At 45.5% G+C, this 21,394-nt stretch overlaps 1 protein-coding gene and 1 non-coding gene across 2 annotated transcripts in view; one reads left to right on the top strand and one right to left on the bottom strand.

Annotated features, from left to right (window-relative positions):
• Positions 1-2,522: 2,522 nt before the first annotated feature.
• On the bottom strand, positions 2,523-2,654 carry LOC118590501. Its single transcript, XR_004945795.1, has one exon. It is a non-coding gene; the product is annotated as a small nucleolar RNA SNORA70 (small nucleolar RNA).
• A 15,965-nt stretch (positions 2,655-18,619) lies between these two features.
• Positions 18,620-21,394, top strand: part of Grb2 (growth factor receptor bound protein 2) — a 71,975-nt gene continuing 69,200 nt past the window's right edge. Inside the window, exon 1 of the mRNA XM_036197337.1 lies at positions 18,620-18,822. The gene's annotated coding sequence lies outside the window, so the exon portion shown is untranslated. The remainder of the gene's footprint in view (positions 18,823-21,394) is intronic.

Below are 21,394 nucleotides of genomic sequence, written 5' to 3'. Positions count from 1 at the left end.
TTCTAGCTATAATAAGACACATGGGCTCAGAAAAGCACTATGATTCAGAAGCAGGAATCACAACTCCCAGAGCAAAGAGCCCCTCTCAGGGAGTCTCCTGGCTTCATCTTTCATGACGGGTGGCAGGGAGGGGCCAAGCCAAGCTTGGAGATCTGAACTCTGGACTGTGGCTCATTCTCGACATTCTCCACTCACCAAGCCCACATTGTCTACATTCCCCTTGGTTTAGGTTCTCTTCTTGCCTCCTGGACACAGATACTTGAGGTCACATAGCTTCTCCTTCAGCTGCTGGAGGGTCCCAAGGAGAGGGTAGAGGGGACAATAATTAACGACCTTATAAAAAACCCAAGGGTCCCTTCCTATATTTTCCTTTGGCTGTTGGGTCCATTTCTGAGGGGCAGAATGCAGTTCTTTAAGGGTTGTTTTTTTTTTTTTTTTTGTGTTGTTTGTTTGTTTTTTTTGTGTGTGTGTGTGTGTGTGTGGTGTGTGTACAAGCACCCACAACATGTGTGAGAAGGTCAAAGGACAGCATGAGTGAGTCAGTTTTCTCTTTCTACCATGGTAGAGATTGAACTCAGGCTGCCAGTCAGTCAGGTTTGGTGGAAGCACCCTTACTCAGTGAACCATCTTGCTGCCTTCAATCTTATTTTAGATGGACTTGGTGAACTGAACCGTTTCAGTTCTAAGGGCACCTGTTTATGGGACGAACAGGGCTACTTGCTCTCATGCTGTTCATAGGTCAACTGCTTGTGTGTATATATAGGGAGCTAAGAGAGATGACATGTCTCCAGCGTTCTGCCACACAAACAGGTATCTAATCACCCCAACTGAAAGCAAGTCTGCAACCTCAGAAACATATTCCAGTATGTAACGTTCATATTTTTAAAGAAGGGGAGAGGTAGGTAGTACACACATAAGCATTGTGCACACTATGCACAGACTAATAATAAATGAGAAAAATTCCAACAACACAAAATCCTACTCAGAGCTGTCCTGAACCTACTGAGCTAGAATATGTCTGGTTCCCTAAGGAACACAGTGGTGACACTCTTTATCAGCTACTTATACATGGACAAGCTCGGTAAAACTCTATCCATTTGTTTATTCATGTGTGTGTGTGTGTGTGTGTGTGTGTGTGTGTGTGTGTGTGTGTGTGTAGGCCAGTAGTTACTGTTAAATGCCCCTTTTCAATTGCTCTCCACCTTCTTTTTTGAGACAGGCTCTCACCCTGAACCTGAAGTCAACAGTTTGACTAGACTGGTTAACCAGCCAGCCAGCCTCAAGCTCTTCCTGCCTCTGCCTCTCCAGACACAAGATGATAGGTGTGCAGTCCTGTGCCTGGATCTTTACATGTGACCTGAACTTTGGTCCTCTTGTGTGTGGCAAGCTCTTTTGACTGGCTGAGCTATTTCCCTAAACCCACTTTTTCCATTTATTACCAAAGGAAATCCCGTCTCAGCCCTTTCTTCTCCCACTGATGGTCCTATCTGACTACTAACTCTGATTCTTGTGGTTCAGGCCTCTCCTCCTCTGGCCTTGAGACCAGGCCAGACTTTTTATGTTCACAATATCAGAAATGACCCCCGCATAGCCCACTCCTTCCTTTATTCCTTCATTCCTTTCTCTCTTTAAAATCTCATGCATTCCAGACAAGTGTTCTACCATGGAGAGTTACACCTTATAGCACATATCACACACACACACACACACACACACACACACACACACACACACACGCACACACGCACTCTCACTGGGGCTGGAGAACTGGCTCAGTGGTTAAGAGCACTTATTGTCCTTGTCTGCAAGGACCTGGGTTTGATTTCTAGCACCCACATAATGGTTCACAACCATCTGTAATCTCAGTTCCAGGGGATCCAACGCCCTCTTCTGACCTCTGCAGACACTAGGCAAGCATGTGGCACACAGACATACATTCAGTTAAAACACTCACACTTTAAGTAAAATTAGAAAATCTAATCAATCTCATTATATGTCTCGGGCCAATCTCAAACTTACAGCAATCCTCCTGCTGCAGCATCCTGAGTGATGGGATTTCAGGCCATGCCTGCCTCCTTATAGAATCATGTACTGTTTTTTGTTTTGTTTCTTTAGGCAGAGTAGATGTGAAATTTATTGGTGGCATGTAGGACGAAACACAGTAGAAACCCTCTGAAGATCAGGGCCACCACTTGTCCAGGAGACCATGACTGGGGATATATTTCACCCCATAGTTTTTAGGGACAAATTGCATCTCAGCTCCCAAGTCCTCATTCCATCTATACCAAACTTGGTGAAGCCCCACTTCTTGGAGATACGGATCTTCTAATGGCCAGGGAACTTGAACTTGGCTCTACGAAAGGTTTCAGACATGTGTTCCTTATTCCACGGGTTGGTAGAGATGGACATGATAACCTGGCCCAGTCACTGTGCCCTGGAGCTTCCCAAAGACACACTGAACACCTGTCTAGAATCTAAATTAAGGATGGCGTTGTGATCAGAGATATAAATATCTACCAGAAAACTGTATCCAAAGTCCCCTAGGGCAACTCAGGTAGGCAACAGACTGCCCACACTACCAAGGCTGCTGTTCGCGGCCATTGCATACCAGGCCCCCATGAGGAAAGGAACCTGGGTGCCTAGTTGACATGGACTGTATCTTTCACATCCTTTTCATCTTCCATGTATGGAAGCTGCTTGCCCCGTGCATCTTTGCCTGTGTGTACATAAGCACAGCTACATAAAGTGAAAGAGTGTCCCCACCTGACATACATAAATATAAGGGTGAGTAATACTGTCCCTTCTGGTTGCCAGGCAGTTCTGGTATTTATATTGATTTTAGCTCATGATGCTTACAGAGATTTAATTATCCTAAGAATCTAATGGTCATGTTAATTTGGGAGAGGATGGAGATTTGGCTTCTTAGGCAGAGCCAAACATTTGAGGGCTGGTTGATTCATAGCTCCAGGAAGGCTGCCAGCAAGACTTGGGAGCAAACTGTTTCACCCTTGCAGACGGAACAGAGGAGGCATTCCTATTTCCAAAGGCTTTGCACACATACCTGATATACTCAGATGAAAACGGAAGGATTAGAAAAGCATACCCTTGGAACTGATGGGGAAGCAAGCCAACTTTTGTTTGTCCTTTTGAAACAGGGTCTCACGTGGCCCAGCCAGGCCTTCAATTTAGTATATTGTTGAGAGCAATCTTGAACTTTTAATCACTCTGCCTCTATCACTGTACCTTCAATACCTGGCTCTAATCTATTTTCAGATGAAGCAGACTTACAAAAACAACAACAACAACAACAACAACAACAAAAACAACAAAAACAACAACAAAAACAGAGCTGGTGAACTGGCTCATCAGTTAAACGGTTAAAAACACTTGTGACTCTTGCAGAGGACTTGGGTTTGGGTCCCAGAACTCACATGGCAGCTCTCAACTGTCTGTAACTATAGTTCCCGGGAATCCAATGTCTTCTACACTCTGAAGACCTCAGGAAAACATGTGTGGGCAAAACATTCATACACATAAAATAAAAATAAATGTAAAATAGCTTCAAAACCAACACCTACTTCACACAGAATCTGCTACCAGTTCGTTCTCTCCTTATTGGTAGCCATAACAAGGGTTACAGGCAAACATAATGGTCTTGACATTCTAGTGGTCAGTTCAAGCCTTTAGCTCTGTTTTATATGAAGCACAGCCAATAACCAGGTCTATTACCACCAAAGTGGTTGGTTTTCCTTCTTCACGGCACCTCCCGCTCTGTGGTCAAGCTACTCAGCAGATGCTGGTCCCAGGGCAAGCCTGGTTCAGGTTGCTTATTTACCTCTGGATCCTGACTGATAATTTTCTCCATGTCATGAACTAGTTGTAATAATAATGATGCTATTTTTTTTATTGAGGCCCCTCCCTTTTTGGAGTCAAGCAAGAGTCTGTTTATTCCAGTCTGGCCTTGCACTGGTTATATAGCCAAGGATGGCCTTGAACTTCTGATCCTCTTGCCTCAGCCTCTTGAGTGCTGGGATTACAGGTGTGTGCCACCAAGGCTGGTTTTATGTGGTTCTGGGGATCCAAATCAGGATTTCATTCTTGCAAGACAACTACTCTACCAACTGAGCTACAGTAAGTGGACGTTAACTTTTTTTTTCTGAGACAGGGTTTCTCTGTGTAACAGCCCTAGCTGTCCTGGAACTAGCTCTGAAGATCGGGCTGGTTTCGAACTCACAGAAATCAGCTTGCCTTGGCCTCCCTAAGTACTTGGGTTAAAGGCATGCACTACCACTGCCCAACTTTGCTAACATGTTTTGTTTCTTTGTTTTGTTTTTTTTTTCTTTTTTTTTAAACTTATATTGGGCCAAGGTCAAACTGTAAATGAAACACATTATGTATTACTTTGTCTTGGCATAAAACCTTTAGACATTTAGACATTGATGATCCTTGCCAGATAAGAGGGCACTAGCCAGTCGGGGTGGTACAGGCCTGTGATCCCAAAGCTTGGAAGGTAGAAGGAGAAGGATGAAGAATTCAGAGTCAACTTGGACCACATAATGAGTTCTAGGTCATGCTGGACTACATGAGACCTGGCCAAACAGCAACACCTTCACCCAGGGGAACTACAGATCTGAGGCCAGTGTGTAGGTCTATGTATAGAGAGAGACTTTTCTGAGAAGAAGAGGAGGAGAAGGAAGAGGAGGAGTGAAGACCATCAGCTCTAGGTATTGCCACTGTGTCTTCTAGAACCCGTGACAACTGAGAAGTAAAAAGACCCTAGGTCCTGCTCTGGGACCTAAAGCCTGAGGGACCAAAACTGTGTTTCATTCACTCAAGAAGGCAGGGGGAAATGCAGCTGTGGAGCTTATTAAGTAGGTGGGAAAATATTGGCTCTGTTCTTCTGGAACCACGGAGTATTGAAACTTGTGGTGAACAAAGATTCCGAGGTGAGGAGAGTGTGAGAGGCAGGCTGTTCATTCCTGTTTCTGTTTTGGTTCCAGGGAAGCAGGGTTTCCATTGCATGGGATGCAACTGGATATTTCCTCCGTCCTCCGTGGCTGGGCCCTGGCAAACACTGTTTCCTGGCACTCAAAGAGCGGCAAGTCCCAGCAGCGAGGTCAAATCCATTTTTGGAGCCAAACAGCAGCATTCCTTTACAGTTAGTTAGCTTCACAGCTGCCAAGACCACTCCTGCCCGTCTAGTCTAGGGCGACATCTAATGGCAACAGAGGGAACTGTTCCGATTTCCCAGTCCTGTTAGGAGCTACCCTAGAAAGTGGATTCCGTGTTCCCACAGAAGTGTCTTGATTGTAACCCTCACTAATTACTCTCTAATTAATGATGACATGTATGTTCGACAATGTGAGTATCTTAGTATTACTATTGTTATGATGAAACACCATGAACAAAAAGCAACTTGGAGAAGAAAAGGGTTTATTTGGCTTACACTTCCACATCACAGTTCATCATTGAAGGAAGTCAGGACAAGAACTCAAACAGGGCAGGAACCTGGAGGCAGGAGCTGATGCAGAGACCATGGAGGAGGGTTGCTCACTGGCTTACTCCCCATAGCTTGCTCAGCCTGCTTTCTTAGAGAACCAGTCCATAGTTGACACCATCCACGGTGGGCAGGACCCTTCCCTTTTAATCACTAATTAAGAAAATGCCCTAAAGGCCTGTCTACTACAGCTCAATCTTATGGAGGCATTTTCTTAATTGAACTTCCATCTTCTCTATCTTGTGCCAAGTTGACATAAAACTAGCCAGCATAGTGAACATCTTGATATTGTTCCTCCAGTAATGCTGGAGGGGCAGGGAGTGCGGCTTATCAGAAGATTCTTGCCATGCATGCTTTCAGACAAATAAAACCTGTACCACCACGTGAGGTAGACTTTAGCACATGCCTGCAATCCCAGCACTTGGAAGGCTGTGGCAGGAGGATCATGAGTTTGAGGCTAGCCTTAGTTACCTAGTGAGACACAAAAAAACAACAAAAACGGAAGTGTGCTTTTTTTTTTTTTGGACAGGGTTTCTCGGTGTAACTCTGTCTGGCTGTCCTGGAACTCACTCTGTAGACTGAGCTGGTTTCTAACCCAGAGAACTGCCTACCTCTGCCTCCAGAGTGCTGGGATTAAAGGCAAGTATCATCCCTTGCCCAGTTAAAAATTTTATTATTAGGGGCTGGAGAGATGGCTCAGAGGTTAAGAGCACTGACTGTTCTTCCAGATGTCCTGAGTTCAATTCCCAGCAACCACATGGTGGCTCACAGCCATCTGTAATGAGATCTGGTGCCCTCTTCTGGCCTGCAGCCATACAGGCTGTATACATAATAAATAAATAAATCTTTTTTTTTTTTATTTAAAAAGAAAAAACAAATTAAAAAATTTATTATCATTTTATGTGTATGAGTGTTTTGCCTGCATGTATCTGTGAACCATGTGTGCAGAGCTCATGGAGCCCAGAAAAGGGCATCAGAACCCCAGGAACTGGAGTTACAGACCATCTTGAGCTGCCATGTGGGTGCTGGAAATCAAACCCAGATCCCCTGGAAGAGCATCGAGTGCCATCTCTTCAGTTATCTCTCCAGCCCAGAAATGTGCTTTTATGTAAAGTATGAAATAAGATACATCTAATTCCAGGTCTCAAGTTGCTTGGCTATGGGTCAGAAGTGGAATGTACTCTCTCAGAGGGACCTGAGAAATAGTAAGAAATAGTGGGGGCTGGAGAGATGGCTCAGAGGTTAAGCGCACTGACTGCTCTTCCAAAGGTCCTGAATTCAATTCCCAGCAACCACATGGAGACTCATAACCATCTATAATGAGATCTGGTGCCCTCTTCTGGCCTGCAAGGACACATGCAGGCAGAACACCCTATACATAATAAATAAATAAATCTAAAAAAAAAAAAAGAATTAAATGATTAAATGTAAAAAAAAAAAAAAAAAAAAAAGAAGTAAGGGAGCCAGGCATGGTGATACATGCCTTTAATGCCAGCTCTTGGGAGGCACTCCAATCTCTATTAGTTCAAGGTCAGCCTGGTCTACATAGTGAGTTCAAGGCCAGGCAAGAGTATATAGAGAGACTGTGCCTAAAAACAAACAACAAAAGACATTAAAAAAAAAAAAAAAGGAATGGGGTAGGGTAGGTTGGGCAGCGAAATGGCTCAGTGGGTACAGGAACCTGCTGCTAGGCCTGACCACCCCAGTCTGATCCCTGGGACCCACATGGTGGAAGGAAAGAACCCACAGCCACAAGTTAGCCTTTGGCCTCTACACACACACACACAACAAAGAAATGTTGCTTTTTTTTTTTTTTTTTTTTTTTTTAAGAAAATGGTCCAGGGGTGTAGCAAGCATATACTAGTATACTATACACGAGGCCCATCCCACCACCAAAATAGCAACAACAGTAATAATAGTGATAATCTACAAATGATGTAGATTTCATTTGTAATCATCAGATGATTGAGGATGCGAGAAGGCTTAAGAGAGAACAGCTTGAGCTATCACCTGTACATTTTAAAATTTGCTTTATCACATTGACTCTATTTGTGTGTCTGTGCATGTGTACTCACGCATGCAGGCTTGTGGCAACGCCACAGCATTCGTGTGGGAGTCAGAATTTAGCAGGTATTCCATGAACATATCCCCCCACAGATGGTGGAAATATATCCAGGCTATTTAAGATGGGTGTGGTAAGGCAGATCTGTGACCCTAGTATTTGGGAGGCAGAGACATGACTATGGCCATAGGTTCTGGGCCAGCCTAGTTTATATAGCAATAGTCTATATATACTACAGGTGTGTGTGTGTGTGTGTGTGTGTGTGTGTGTGTGTGTGTATGAGGACATTCAAAGGACAATCTGTAAGAGTCAATTCTTTTTTTTGTTTTGTTTTTTGTTTTGTTTTTCCAGACAGGGTTTCTCTGTAGCTTTGGAGCCTGTCCTGGACTAGCTCTGTAGCCCAGGGTTGGCCTCGAACTCACAGAGATCCACCTAGCTCTGCCTTCCGAGTGCTGGGATTACAGGCGTGTGCCAAGAGTCAATTCTTTTCCACCATTTACTTGAGTCCTAGTGGTCAGGCTAGGTAACAGACACCTTTACCTGCAGAGCCATTTGACTAGCCCTGTTTGGTTTTGATGTTTGTGTAGCCTTTGCTGTCCTGGAACTAGCTCTGTAAACAAACTGGCCTTGAACTCACAGAGATCCACTTGCCCCTGCCTCCTGAGTGCTGGGTTTAAAGGTGTACGCAACCACTGCCCAGTCCTGCTTCATTGCCCACCCACCCCGACATGGTTTCTCTGTGTAGCTTTGGTGCCTTTCCTGGAACTCACTCTGTAAACCAGGCTGGCCTCGAACTCACTGCCAGCCTCTGCCTCCTGAGTGCTGGGATCATAGGCGTGTGCCACCACCGCCTGGCCCTGTTTTATTTTTTAAAGATGTTTTTGTAAGATATTTTTAAGATGTTTTACCCAGACTCCTGGACTCAAGTGATCCCCCTGCATTCTCTTTCCAAATAGACCAGTGTCTAAGGGTTTTAGACACATTGTTTTTTTTAGGGCTCATAGCAACTATACATAATAGATAGTATGGCCTATGCCCATTTTGTAGATGGGAAATTATTTAGAGAAACATGGGTTCTACAGTTGTGTCCAGTGTTACTAGAGAGGATGCCTAAGATGAGAATGGAAAATAAACCACGCGTTTTGGCTCAGTGGAGATTGTTGGTTATGCTGGTGGGGTAAAAAAAAAATCTTGATCATTCTGATCAGTGAGCACTTGGAAGAAAGACAATAAGAGTGGGGACATGGTGGGGCCAGAAAGGTGGCTCAGTGGTTAAGAGCACCTTTTGCTCTTGCAGAGGACCCTTGGTTTAGTTCCCAGAACCCACACAGTGGTTCACAACCATATGTGACTCCAGTTCCCGGGGATCCGATGCCTTCTGACTTCCGCAGGCACCAAGCACACATGTGGTACACACACATACATGCAGGCAAAACACACACAAAAGAAAATGAACAAATTTTTTATTTATTATTATTATTATTATTATTATTATTATTATTATTTTGAGCTAAGGATCGAACCCAGGGCCTTGCACTTGCTAGGCAAGCACTCTACCACTGAGCTAAATCCCCAACCCCTAATTATTATTATTATTATTATTATTATTATTATTATTTTGGTTTTTTTGAGACAGGATTTCTCTGTGCCCTAATTATTATTTTTTTAAGAATCAAGGACATGAGTCAGCAAGGACAGGCAACTCCCCCCCTCCCCCATCCCCCCCACAGTCTGCTCTCTGACTTGGAGGGAAGAAGTACTAAATGTGAGATTATAGCATGGCATTTGGTAGGCTGTCTTATTTAGGGTTACTATTGCTGCGAGAAAACACCACAACCAAAATGGACGTTGGGGAGGAAAGGGTTTATTTGGCTTACACTCTGATGTTGCTGTTCATTACTATTATTACCATTTATTTAATTTAATTTAATTTATGGGGGAGGGTCGAGACAGGGTTTCTCGGTGTAGTTTTGGTACCTGTCCTGGATCTCACTCTGTAGACCAAGCTGGTCTCCAACTCACAGAGATCCGCCTGGCTCTGGCTCCAGTGCTGGGATTAAAGGTGTGCGCCACCACCAGGCTGCTGTTATTGAAGGAAGTCAGGACAGGAAGGACAGGAAGGACAGGAACACAAACAGGGCAGGATCCTAGAGGCAGGAACTGATGGAGAGACCATGGAAGGATATGGGGTGCTGCTTACTGCCTTGCTTATTCTGGCTTGCTCAGCCTGCTTTTTTTTTTTTTTTTTCCCGAGACAGGGTTTCTTTGGTGCCTGTTCTGGATCTTGCTCTGTAGATCAGGCTGGCCTCAAAGTCACAGAGATCTGCCAGGCTCTGCCTCCCAAGTGCTGGGATTAGAGGTATGCACCACTACTGCCTGGCCTCAGCCTGCTTTTGTTTTGTTTTGGTTTTTTTTTTTGTTGTTTTTTGTTTTTTGTTTTTTTGTTTTGTTTTGTTTTTTTTGTTTTGTTTTGTTTTGTTTTTGTTTCTTGTTTTTTTGAGCTGAGGATCGAACCCAGGGCCTCAAGTGCTCTACCACTGAGCTAAATCCCCAACCCTGTTTTTGTTTTTTTAAAGACAATGCTTCTCTGTGTAGCCCTGGCTGTCCAGGAACTTTAAGGGAAGTAGACCAGGCTGGCCTCAAACTCACTTAGCTCCACCTGCCTCAGCCTCCCAAGTGCTGGGATTAAAGGCATTTGCCACCACACCTGAAATTGTAAAACTTTAAGTTTTTAAAATTATTATCATTATTTTTTTTTTATGTGTATGAGTGTTTTGTATGTATGTGTCTTCAGAGGGCATTGGATCCTCTGGAACTGGAGTTACTACAGATGGTTGTGAGCTGCCATGTGGGGACTGGGAGACAAACCCAGATCCTCTAAAGAAAAGCAGCCAGTGCTCTTAACCACTAAGCCATCTCTCCAGCCTTTGGAGATGTCAGTTTAAAAGAGGCCATTCAGCCTATTGAGTGCATTTTTAAACATCGCTGTGTTAGAAAAGGAGAGAAAGATGAGGAGGCAACAGAGAGGGAAGACTCTGGCCTTGATGTTCAAAGGCTACGGAATTTCCATTTGAGATGGCGTCAAACTTCTGAACATGGCCTGAGCACGATCCTGTGGTCCCGGTTACCCTGTCTTATCACGTAAGAAGATCATTTGATTCTGGGGCTTCAGTGAAGGCTGGGAATGCAGCTCAGTTGCTAGAGTGCTCGCCTAGCATGCACAACTCTACTTCGAGAGGGGTGTGGGCACAGGTTGTGAGCTGCCTAGTAATGTGGGCACTGAGAACTAGACCCAGGTCCTGTGAAAATGCACTGTTTCCTCTTAACCACTGAGCCATCTCTCAAGCCCAGACTCGACTCTATCCCTTTAATGAACAGAAGGTATCTTGGGAGAGATGTGGACCCAGAAACAGAAGGACTGGAAAAGGGCCGGCCTCCTCTGAACTTGGTCTTAGAACTCCTTCAGAGAGCTGTCAAAACCAAAGTCCATTTGTTGTTTGGGCTTTTATGCATTTATTGATACTCAGGCACTGAGAAGCCTCAGCCAGCCAGTCCCAGACCACACCAAAGTACTTTCCTGGCACTTCCCAGTTGTAGGCAACATGAAGTCCCAGGAGAAGCACTTGAGAGACATGCCTCCAAGTTGTCCCCAACCCAGGGCTGTTACTATTCTGATTCCTGTAATGGAAGACACACAAGAATTCCTAAGAGGGCTGGAGAGATGGCTCAGAGGTTAAGAGCACCAACTGCTCTTCCAGAGGTCCTGAGTTCAATTCCCAGCAACCCACATGGTGGTTCACAACCATCTGCAATGAGATCTGGCACCCTCTTCTGTATACATAATAAATAAATAAATCTTAAAAATATAATTCCTAAGAGTCACATATTCAGAAAGCATTATCATTCTGGGGCCACCCCAGAAATGACAAACCTGAGAATCCACCTGAAGTTGCTTATTTAAGGTTCATATTTCTGGGTCCTTCTTAGAACTAATGATTGGAAGTCTCTGAAATCCTGGAACCTCAAAGAAATCCCAGCCCGCATCCTCTGTTTGGGAGTTTGGGATCTGTTGCATTTATGAGAATTGTTGACCCCTTTCTCCATCTTAAATGTTTACTGCTTCATCTGGAGGGGCTCCAGCCTGGCTCTACCTCTGGCTGGCAATGCTCGCTAATGTTCTAGATGCTTCAGACACTGCCTCCTCTACAGAACCTCCATGAACTCCTATCTCCTGCTCTCTGGTTTTATTCATTTTCTCAAGACATGGTCTCCCTATGTACTCTGGCTGGTTTAGAACTCTCTGCGTAGACTAGGTTGGTGCTAATCTGCCTGCTTCTGCCTCCTAAGTGCTGGGATCAAAGGTTTGCGTGTATCTTGGACTTCCTCCAGTGCTTGAAGTGCTTTGCTCAGTTGTATCTCACTATTTGCCGGTGAGACTTTATTACCATACATTACTACTAGTTTATACAACTGGGGACAGGGAGTTTTGTTTTGTGTTTTTTGTTTTTCGAGACAAGGCTTCTCTGTAGTTTTGGTGTCTGTCCTTGGATCTCGTCCTGTAGACCAGGCTGGCCTCAAACTCACAGAGATCTGACTGGCTCTGGCTCCCAAGTGCTGGGATTAAAGGTGTGCACCACCACCAACCGGCAAGGGGGACAGGGACTTATGAAAAATTATAGAGGGGCTGGGGAGATGGTTCTGTGGGGAAGAAGATCCATGAGCTTCCAAAGTCAACTGAGAAAATGTGAGTAGAATTTTGAAGGAACCACTAAATAGAAGCAATAAGATGTGTGTTTCTGCATGGGTGTGTGTGTGTGTGTGTGTGTGTGTGTGTGTGTGTGTGTGTGTGTATGGGTATGTGGGGGAGGGTGTCTCAGAAGATGTGCCTGGTGTGATCTAGGGGTCAGCAAGTCAGGCAGCGACATAGTAAATTCCAGTGCAATGTCCAGTTATGACCTGCAGGTGGTAGTATGATAACTCATAAGTCACAGGTGGAAACCTAGTCTCTGAAAGTCAACGACCACCGCCCCCACTGCCCGCACTGCCCCCCTCCCACGGCCAAAGAGAAAACAGCTATTGGAGGAGGTACAACACTGGACCAGGGAACATGAGGGACACCATACACACTTTTGATGATCAATTTATGTTTAGAAGTGGCTGACTTGCTACAGTTTTCATGTGTGATATCTCCTTACCCACCATTGCATCGTGTTGGCACAACTACTATTACCTTTAAATATTCTTTTCCAGATCTGATGTATTTACATGTATTTTTCCCACAGATATATTCAGAGTTGGAATTTTTTTTTTCTTTTTTTTCAGAGCTGAGGACCGAACCCAGGGCCTTGGGCTTGCTAGGCAAGCACTCTACCACTGAGCTAGATCCCCAACCCTGGAATTTTTTTTATTTTATTTTATCAGAGCTACAGTTGAAATGTAAGTACAAAACCTTTTTTCCTTTACAATCTTCGTCAATGCTGAGTTAGCATCCACTTTCTTAGCTCTGACTATCACCACCACACAGAACAGCTACAGACAGGTGTGGTGGTGCACACCTTTAATCCCAGCCCTGGGAGGCAGAAGCAGGGAGCTCTCTCTGAGTTCAAGGCTAGCCTGGTGTGAGTTTTAGGACAGCCAGGGTTACAGAGAGAAACCCTGTCTTGAAAAACAAACAAACAAAAGAAAGAAAAGCAGCCATATTTTTACCTCCGTTCATCTGCCTATCCACTTGTTTACTTCACAGAGGGCACTAAGAATCCAAGGATACAAACATGAAAATATGGAATTGTGTCTGGCCTAAAGCTCAGGACCATGTGGAGTCACTGAGCTTGGAGGCACAATGGTGATTTTTTTTTTTTCCTTTCAATTTTGTAAAAATTTATTTCTAAGCATGTTTATGTACAGGGGTAGATGCATGCAAGTGTGGGTACCCATGGATATTAGAGGCTTCACATCCCTACAAAGATAGAGTTACAGGAAGTAACTGTGAGCTGCTCCGTGTGGATGCTGGGAACCAAACTCGGGTCCTTTATAAGAGCAGTAAGCACTCTTAACCAATGGACCATCTTTCTGCTACCTTTTATTTCTGAGAAAGGGTATCAGACTGGCCTTAAACTTCCTGTGTAGTGGAGAATAACCTGAACTCCTGTCCTCCGGTCTCTATGTGCTGGAATTATAGGTGTGAACAGCCCCACCGGGGTATAACAGGAATTTTGAAGAAAATACAGACTTGGGGACCTTAATATAGGGGAAATGCCAACTGAAGAGAGGAAATTGCATTAGCAAAGATATGGACTTTCAAAAGATATGGCACCTTCCGGAAACCACAGTGGTTCAGTATTAAGGGAGTTGGTACTGGCTGTGAGCTGAGAGGAGAGGGCTGGCAGGCAGGAGCTGATCTCTAAGAGCCTTGCAACAGACTTGAAACATTATCTTGTAGATGATAAATATCTTAGTTCGAATTGATTTTCCACTCTGCAGTCACAGTGATAAAGTAGTTTGAAGATGAAAATCAAACTGTGGCCCAGCCCTGCCTCAGTATTTCATAGAATGGAGTTCCCTGGGTCTCTCCAACTGTCTCAACCCCACACTGCCTAGACCCCCTCACTTCCTCTTAGGCTAAGCAGAGTCCCAATCTAAACTTCACTTCCTCTGTCTTCCTCCCTGCTGTGTGCTCCCAAAGCCACCAACACAGCCTGCATCACGTTCTTAGAAGCTGGTCTTCCACTTTCAGTGTCAGACTCGAGGCAGAAACCCCCTGCTGGCTGCAGAAAGACCTTAGTGTGGATAAGGGACAAATGCAGCTGGGACGCTTCTACCTGTGTGTCCTGGAGGGTTGCAGTCTCCATTCAAAAACCAGCTCACCATCACTTCCTCATCTGCCCTCCCACCCTCCCTGTGCCACCCACGCCGACACAGACACTTCTCTGTCCCTCTCCACATCCTCCTTTAATGTCTGGCAGCAGAGCCCACCAGAAACATAATTGCAAACGTTTGGCTAGAGAAAGGAGGAGTTAATGCTGCAGCGCGAGAGGACCCGGATGCTTTTTGTTTATTTGTTTGGGATAGGGTTTTATGACTGGCTTTGTACATTCTATGTGGCTGAGGATGGCCTTGAACTCCTGATTCTCTTGACTCTATTACTTGAGTGTTGGGATTATAGGTGTGTACTACCACACCTGGCTATTTATTATTATTACTACGACTATTATTCTTTTTAAAAAAATTTTATTTCATGTGCATTGATATTTTACCTAGATGTGTATCTGTGTGGTGGTGTTGCATCCTCTGGATCTAGAGTTACACACGGTTGTGATCTGCCATGTGGATGCTGGGAATTGAACCAGTGATTTTAACCACCGAGCCATCTCCAGCCCCTTATTATTCTTTTTCTTTTTCAGAGCTGAGGACCGAACCCAGGGCCTTGCGCTTTCTAGGCAAGCGCTCTACCACTGAGCTAAATCCCCAACCCCCATTATTATTCTTTTATTTTATGTGTATAGGTGTTTTGCCTGTATGTGTGTATAATTTGCACATGCTTGGTGCCCAAGGAGGCCAGAAGAACGTGTCATATCCCAGGAACTGTGTGAACCACTATGTAAGTGCTGGGAACTGAACCTAGGTCCTCTGAAAGAGCAAAAAGTGATCTTAACCTTTCAGTCATCTCTTCAGCCCTGTTTCTGTTTTTTTCTTTTGAAGATTTATTTATTTATTATATATATACAGAAGAGGGCGCCAGATCTCATTACAGATAGCTGTGAGCCACCATGTGGGGTACTGGGAATTGAACTCAGGACTTCTGGAAGAGCAATCAGTTCTCTTAACCTCTGAGCCGTCTCTCCATCCCAGCCCCTGTTTTTATGAATTTTTAATTATGAGTATATGTGTGTGTGTGACTGGGTAGGTATATGTGTGTGTGTGTATGAGTGTGTAAGTACAGATGCTTTCAGAGATCAGAGGCATCGGGTCTTCTCAGACCTGGAATTCCGGGTGGTTGTGAGCTGTCTGATATGGTTAGTGGGAACTAAACCTAGATTCTCTACAGGAGCAGTGCACATTCTTAGTTGCTGAGCCATTTCTCCAGACCTATTTATTAATTTTGGTACAGACTTTCTCTGTGTAGCCCTGGCTGTTCTGGAACTTGCTATGTAGCCCAGGCTGGCCTCAAACTCACAGAGATCTGCCTGCCTCTGCCTCCTGAGTGCTGGTATTAAAGCCATGTGCTACTACCACACTTGGCCCTATTTATTTGTTTTTGAAACAAGGTCTTATTTTATTTGATTACTGTTTTATTTTTATTTATTTAATTATTTATTTTGTTTTTTCGAGACAAGGTTTCATTGTGTAGCTCTGACTATTGGCTGTCCTGGAATTCACTCTGTAGACCAGACTGGCCTTGAACTCACAGAGATCTGCCTGCCTCTGCCTCCCAAATTCTGGGATTAAAGATGTGCACCACCACTGCCCAGCATTATATTTTGGATTTCTGTCTTTTCTTCTTTTTTAAAAAATTTATTTATTTTATGTATGAGTATTCTAGCTGCACTTATGCCTTTATGCCAGAAGAGGGCATCAGATCCCACTATAGATGGTTGTGAGCCACCGTGTGGTTGCTGGGAATTGAATTCTGGACCTCTGGAAGAGCAGCCAGTGCTCTTAACTGCTGAGTCATCTCTCCAGCCCTATTTTTTGATTTCTTATTCATATCTTTTCCTTAAAATTTTTTGAGACAGGGTCTTGCCATGTAGCTCAGGCTAGACTCAAAACCCCTTTAAATTATATTTTATTTTATATGTACCAGTGGCTTGCCTACAAGTATGTATGTGTACTACATGTGTGGCTGGTGCCAGAAAATGGTCTTGGATTCTCTGGAATTGGAGTTATAGATAGTTGTTAGTGCCATGTAGGTGCTGGGAACCAAGCCTGGGTTCTGCAAGTGCTCTTAACCACTGAGCTATCTCTCCAGCTCTGTGGACTCAAAAGTCTTGATCCTCTTGCCTCAGACCTCCTAATACAGGGCTTCTCACTTTCTGTATCTGTGAGTGAGCTGAAGAGACTAGCTGTCTTGTGGAGGCACTGTGACTCTGGCATACAGGTGGTAAGCCCTAGATCCTCTTGGTATCGTCACTTCCCTTCAGACGTCTCCTCCAAAACCTCCCGGGTGCATGTCACTTGACACATAAACTGAAGATGTGAATCCTGACTTCAACCTCTCATTACTCACCCCAATCCTGGAGTCCACTCAACGTGAAATGGTGTTAGATTCGACTGCTCTCCTTTCTGCTGTCCCATTGCATAGTGATCTTTGTCCTTCTGATTCCGATGCTGCCAGATAATGGCTCCCTCTTCTGGAACTGGTCATTCTGATATGCAGTTCAATGGCACTTAGGGCCAAGTTCTTCTCTTTCAGACTAAGTCAATCTGCCCAGATTGCAAGCTGCTGGAGGTGGTGGCTTCATCCGCTTCACCTTTTACTCTGAAAGGCACTTTCAATGCAAATGATGTTCAGCCAACACTTGGTCAAAGAACAACTCTCTTTCCTCATTTCAGTGGACCCATCTCCTCTATCGTACCAGAGGATCGGGTGTTCTCTGTTTTGCTGGCTTCTAGACAACACATTAACTTAGATGTGTTCTGTGCTCTCCTGTAATTGGAACTGAGAGTTACTTCTGCAAGCTTCATCTACTGCTCCCCCCACCCCCCAAATAGGAATCTCTGTACTTTGCATTTCATGGAACACGACTTTCTCACGCCTCCATTCCTCTGTTCTTATGTGCCGCTCTTTTGGCCGGCTATGAGCTTACCCTGGCTCCTACTCACCCTCCAATACTCAGTTTCATGAGTCTTTTATGAAGTGGGCAGTGGGCAGAGGAACAGAGCGTGCCCTTCTCCTTCTCTTTGGTTTCCTCAGCATTTCCTCAAATAGCTAGAACTAAATCATTATTTATTTAAATGCTTAGAAAATTATTACTATTATTCGTTTTTCTTTCTTTCTTTCTTTCTTTCTTTCTTTCTTTCTTTCTTTCTTTTTAGCTGAGAACCGAACCCAGGGCCTTGTGCTTGCTAGGCAAGCGCTCTACCACTGAGCTAAATCCCCAACCCTGGTTTTTCAAGAGAGGGTTTCTCTGTGTAACTGCCCTGGCTGTCCTGGAACTTGCTTTGTAGACCAGGCTGGCTTCGAACTCACAAAGATACACTTGCCTCTGCCTCTTGAGGGCTGTTGTTGGGATTAAAGGCGTGCGCCACCACAGCGACTACTTGTATTATCTTTAATTATGTATAAGTGTTACAGGTGTGAGTGTGTGTGTGTGTGTGTGTGTGTGTGCATGAGGGAGTGTGCAGGTGAATGCTGGTGTCAGTAGAGGCCACAGGCACTAAATTCCCTGGAGCTGAAGTTACAGACAGTTGTTGGCCATCTAATGTGGGTGCTGGGTAAGGAAGGGACTCAGGTCCTCTGGAAGAGCAGCGAGTGCTTTTAACCTCTGAGATGTCTCTCCAGCCCAAGATATTACTTGTTTATTCCTTCTGGTGCTACTCTTGGCTGAATTTCTTGAAGGCCAGTATCTATGTGCGTCGTTTTATCTTCTGACCCAGCACAGTGCTTGCTTAGAGTAGGTATGTAGTTCAGTCAATGAACAGACGAACCAAACAATTAATTCATCGAACACTGAAGGTTGTACGAACCAGATTCCCAAACAGTCCTAGGCCTGGTCCTCTATCTGGATTGAGCCATCCTGGGATCTCTCTTCCCTTCTCCCTCTTTGCCTTGGTTTGGTAGAACGGGAAAGGAACGTGATCCAAGTGGGGAAAGTGTTACTCCTCCAGGACAGAGCTCGAATTCACTTGCTCCGGCACCCAGAGGGTTACGGAGACCCAGGGGCGGAGCCAAGCCCGTGCCACCTGCTGCTGGGTGGGCTGGCGCATGCGCGCAGGCACCCGCTGGGCTACCTGCGGAGGCCAGCCGAGGAGAGGCGCTTGCGCTCTGGGCCTTTTCCGCCGGGGGAAGTCTCGCGGGGGCGGGGCGCGGTGGGGCGGGGCCGCGTGGGGAAGTTCTCGCGGGACCCTGCCTAGGAGCGGAAGCTCGGCTGCTGCTGCTTCAGCGATCGGGCGGCGGCGGCGGCGGCGGCAGCGCGAGCGAGGCTGACGCGGGGACGGTGGTCGGGGCAGCGGGAGCCGCAATCGGGGAGCAGCAGCGGGGTTGGCGGCCGCGGGCGGCAGCGCAGGGCGGGCCGGGCTGGGCAACGGAGCGGACCGCTGCGCCACGGTGAGTGCAAGAGAGCGGGCGGGAGGAGAGCGGGAGCTCCGCCGTCCCGGCGCCACGGCGGGCAGCCCGGGCCCGGCTGCTTGGGGATACCGGGGCGAGCCGTTCGCGGGCCGAGGATGGCTCGGACCTGTGCGCAGTTGCTGCGCCGCCGTCTCCTCGTTTCCCCCTTTGGGGCGCTTCCTTCCTGGTGCCAGTCTTCCTCCCGCTTGGGGCAGAGACCCGGCTTGTCGGTGGGGTCTCGTGCCGCGGCCGTCCGCCTTGGCGCAGAGGGAGCCCAGAGCAGCCGAGAGGCGCAGGGTGCTGTTCTGAGTCAGGCTGCCTGAGCCCGGGAGGCGGGGGGTTCGGTGCCGGCTGCTAACGTGGTGATTGATGCTCCTTTGACCTGCAAAGCAACCACGTCACCATCTTTTGGCATCTTGCGGCGGAATTGTGTGCGGGAATCCACCGTGTGTTAGAATGATTGTTACCCGGACCCATCGACGGGTCTTTGTCAGAGCTGGGCGCGTCTGTTTTAGAACTACTTGAAAAATACTTGTTGGGAAAAAAATCAGCAGCAGCAGCTGATGGGAATGCTGGGAGGAAGGATTTCAGCGAGAGAGCCCCGCTGGTTCAAGCCCGTTTGCAGCGCTCCGTATGAGCTAGAGTTTGTTTAGAAAGTGATTTTTAGGCTATCTTCAAATACAGTTGCAGTGCAGTTTACAGGGGAGCCGAAGCGCACTCCAGGTCCGTCTTTCGGTTCCGTTGACACTCAGAAGAGGCTGGAGAAATTGGGGCTAGAGAAATTGGCATCATTTTGACTTCCGCACCCTCTTTCACTTTGTTCTCCGGTCTTTCCCTTTTCAGCCTCCTTTCCACTCCATTTGTAACGCTAGTCATTGGTCCCCCCACCTCCTTTTTAAAAATAATCTACTTCCCCTTCTTGCTGTACCTCCGCTATAGTTTTTGAAGTTTCTGCCCCTTTTGACACTGTTAATGTTCTCCGTCGTTCCAAGATTCCTTTTTCTTTTTTTCAGGAAGATATCTTTCCCCGTTTCCATTCTTTTACTTTTAAAACGTTCACTGTATTCGTCAGCAGGCCAGAGGGCTGTTCGGCCTGGGGGTGGTGGTGGTGGAGGGGCTTGAGGTCTCCCCTGGGAACTAGGGTACTCAGAGGACTGAGTTCATTCCTAAGTCATTCATAGCGCCACCAGATCACTAGTGGATTTTGCCCCTTTGCTTGTATTATTTGTTTTAGTGTTTTCTTCACAGATAGTGCTTTTATGCCTAGTAAATTCTTCCTCCCTCCCGTGTCTTTTCATTGTTAGTAAGGAAGATTGAGTCGGTTTGGGGGCCAAAAGACTGAGTTTTCAGTATGGCTAACAATTGTCAAGTGAAAATCAACTATGGAATTTATGAATTAAGATAGCTTGAAAAATATAAAGGAACAGAACTTTAGAAAATTTGTGAATTAAAACCTACCCGTTCTAACTACTGATTTAGTTAGCGGGCTTTTAAAAATGATTTGTTTTATTTTTATGTGAGTGAGTGTATTTTGCCTGCATGTATTATGTGCACCATGTGCATGCTTGGTACCCTCAGAGGCTAAAAGAGGCCAAATAACCCTGGAACTTGTGGAGTTACAGAGGGTTGTGAGCTGCATGTGAATGCTGGGAATTGAACCCAGATCCTCTGGAAGAGCAGGCAGTGCTCTTAATAGCCCGAGCTGTTACCTCTTTAGCCCATCTGTCTAGCTCAGTTGTTGGGTTTTAAGTACTATTTATTGGTGGTTCTAAGGTGTGTCTTCAGCGATTCCCATATGTCACGTGTGCAGCAGCACTTGTATGTAGCATTATGGAGTGTTTGTTAGACCAGGAGAGTGACTGCGGACGGAGCCGCCATGTTCCTGACAGCAGTTGGGACTTACTGAGGCGCTCTACACCCCACCCCCACCTGTCAGTGATGACTGAGATTTGTTGTTTTGTATTTGTCAAAGTTGGTTTTCCCCAGAGTTGTGCCAAGTTGAATACGTATCATTTTTATTTTGTTCAGACACAGCGCATTTTCTGGAATACAAAATTTAAAATTTGCTTAAGATGCCAGTCAGATTTTAGCAGTGATTTTTAAAATTTTATGTATAAATTTACCTGCCAATAAATTTGCTAAATTTTTTAATCCAATTACTTTTTTGAGATAAGGTCTTGATATATATAGAGAGAGGGAGGGAGGGGGAGAGAGCGTGTGTGTGTGTGTGTGTGTGTGTGTGTGTGTGTGTGTGTCCGTCCGTCCAGGTTGGCCTCAAAACTTTTATATATTTATTTACTTGTTTATTTTGGGGCAGGGACTCTCCCTTTTTAGTCCTGGCACTATGTAAATCAGGCTGGCCTCAAACTTACGGAGATACTTCAGCTTCCCAAGTGCTGGGATTAAAAGAAGGCACCAATATGCATAGCCCTGGTTGCAAACTTTGAATCATCCTGCTTCAGCCTTACCTCGGTGCTAACGCTACCATACTTGGTGGGGATTATATATATATTTAAATTAGGTTATGGTAGAACTCCAGCGGTGTTGTGTAATGTAAATTTTTCCTCTGAGA

Source organism: Onychomys torridus, chromosome 8 (assembly GCF_903995425.1).
Source record: "Onychomys torridus chromosome 8, mOncTor1.1, whole genome shotgun sequence".
Classification (NCBI taxonomy): Eukaryota; Metazoa; Chordata; class Mammalia; order Rodentia; family Cricetidae; genus Onychomys; species Onychomys torridus.
The sequence above is the reverse complement of the archived record's forward strand: the minus strand, read 5'-3'. Positions and strand labels throughout refer to the sequence as shown.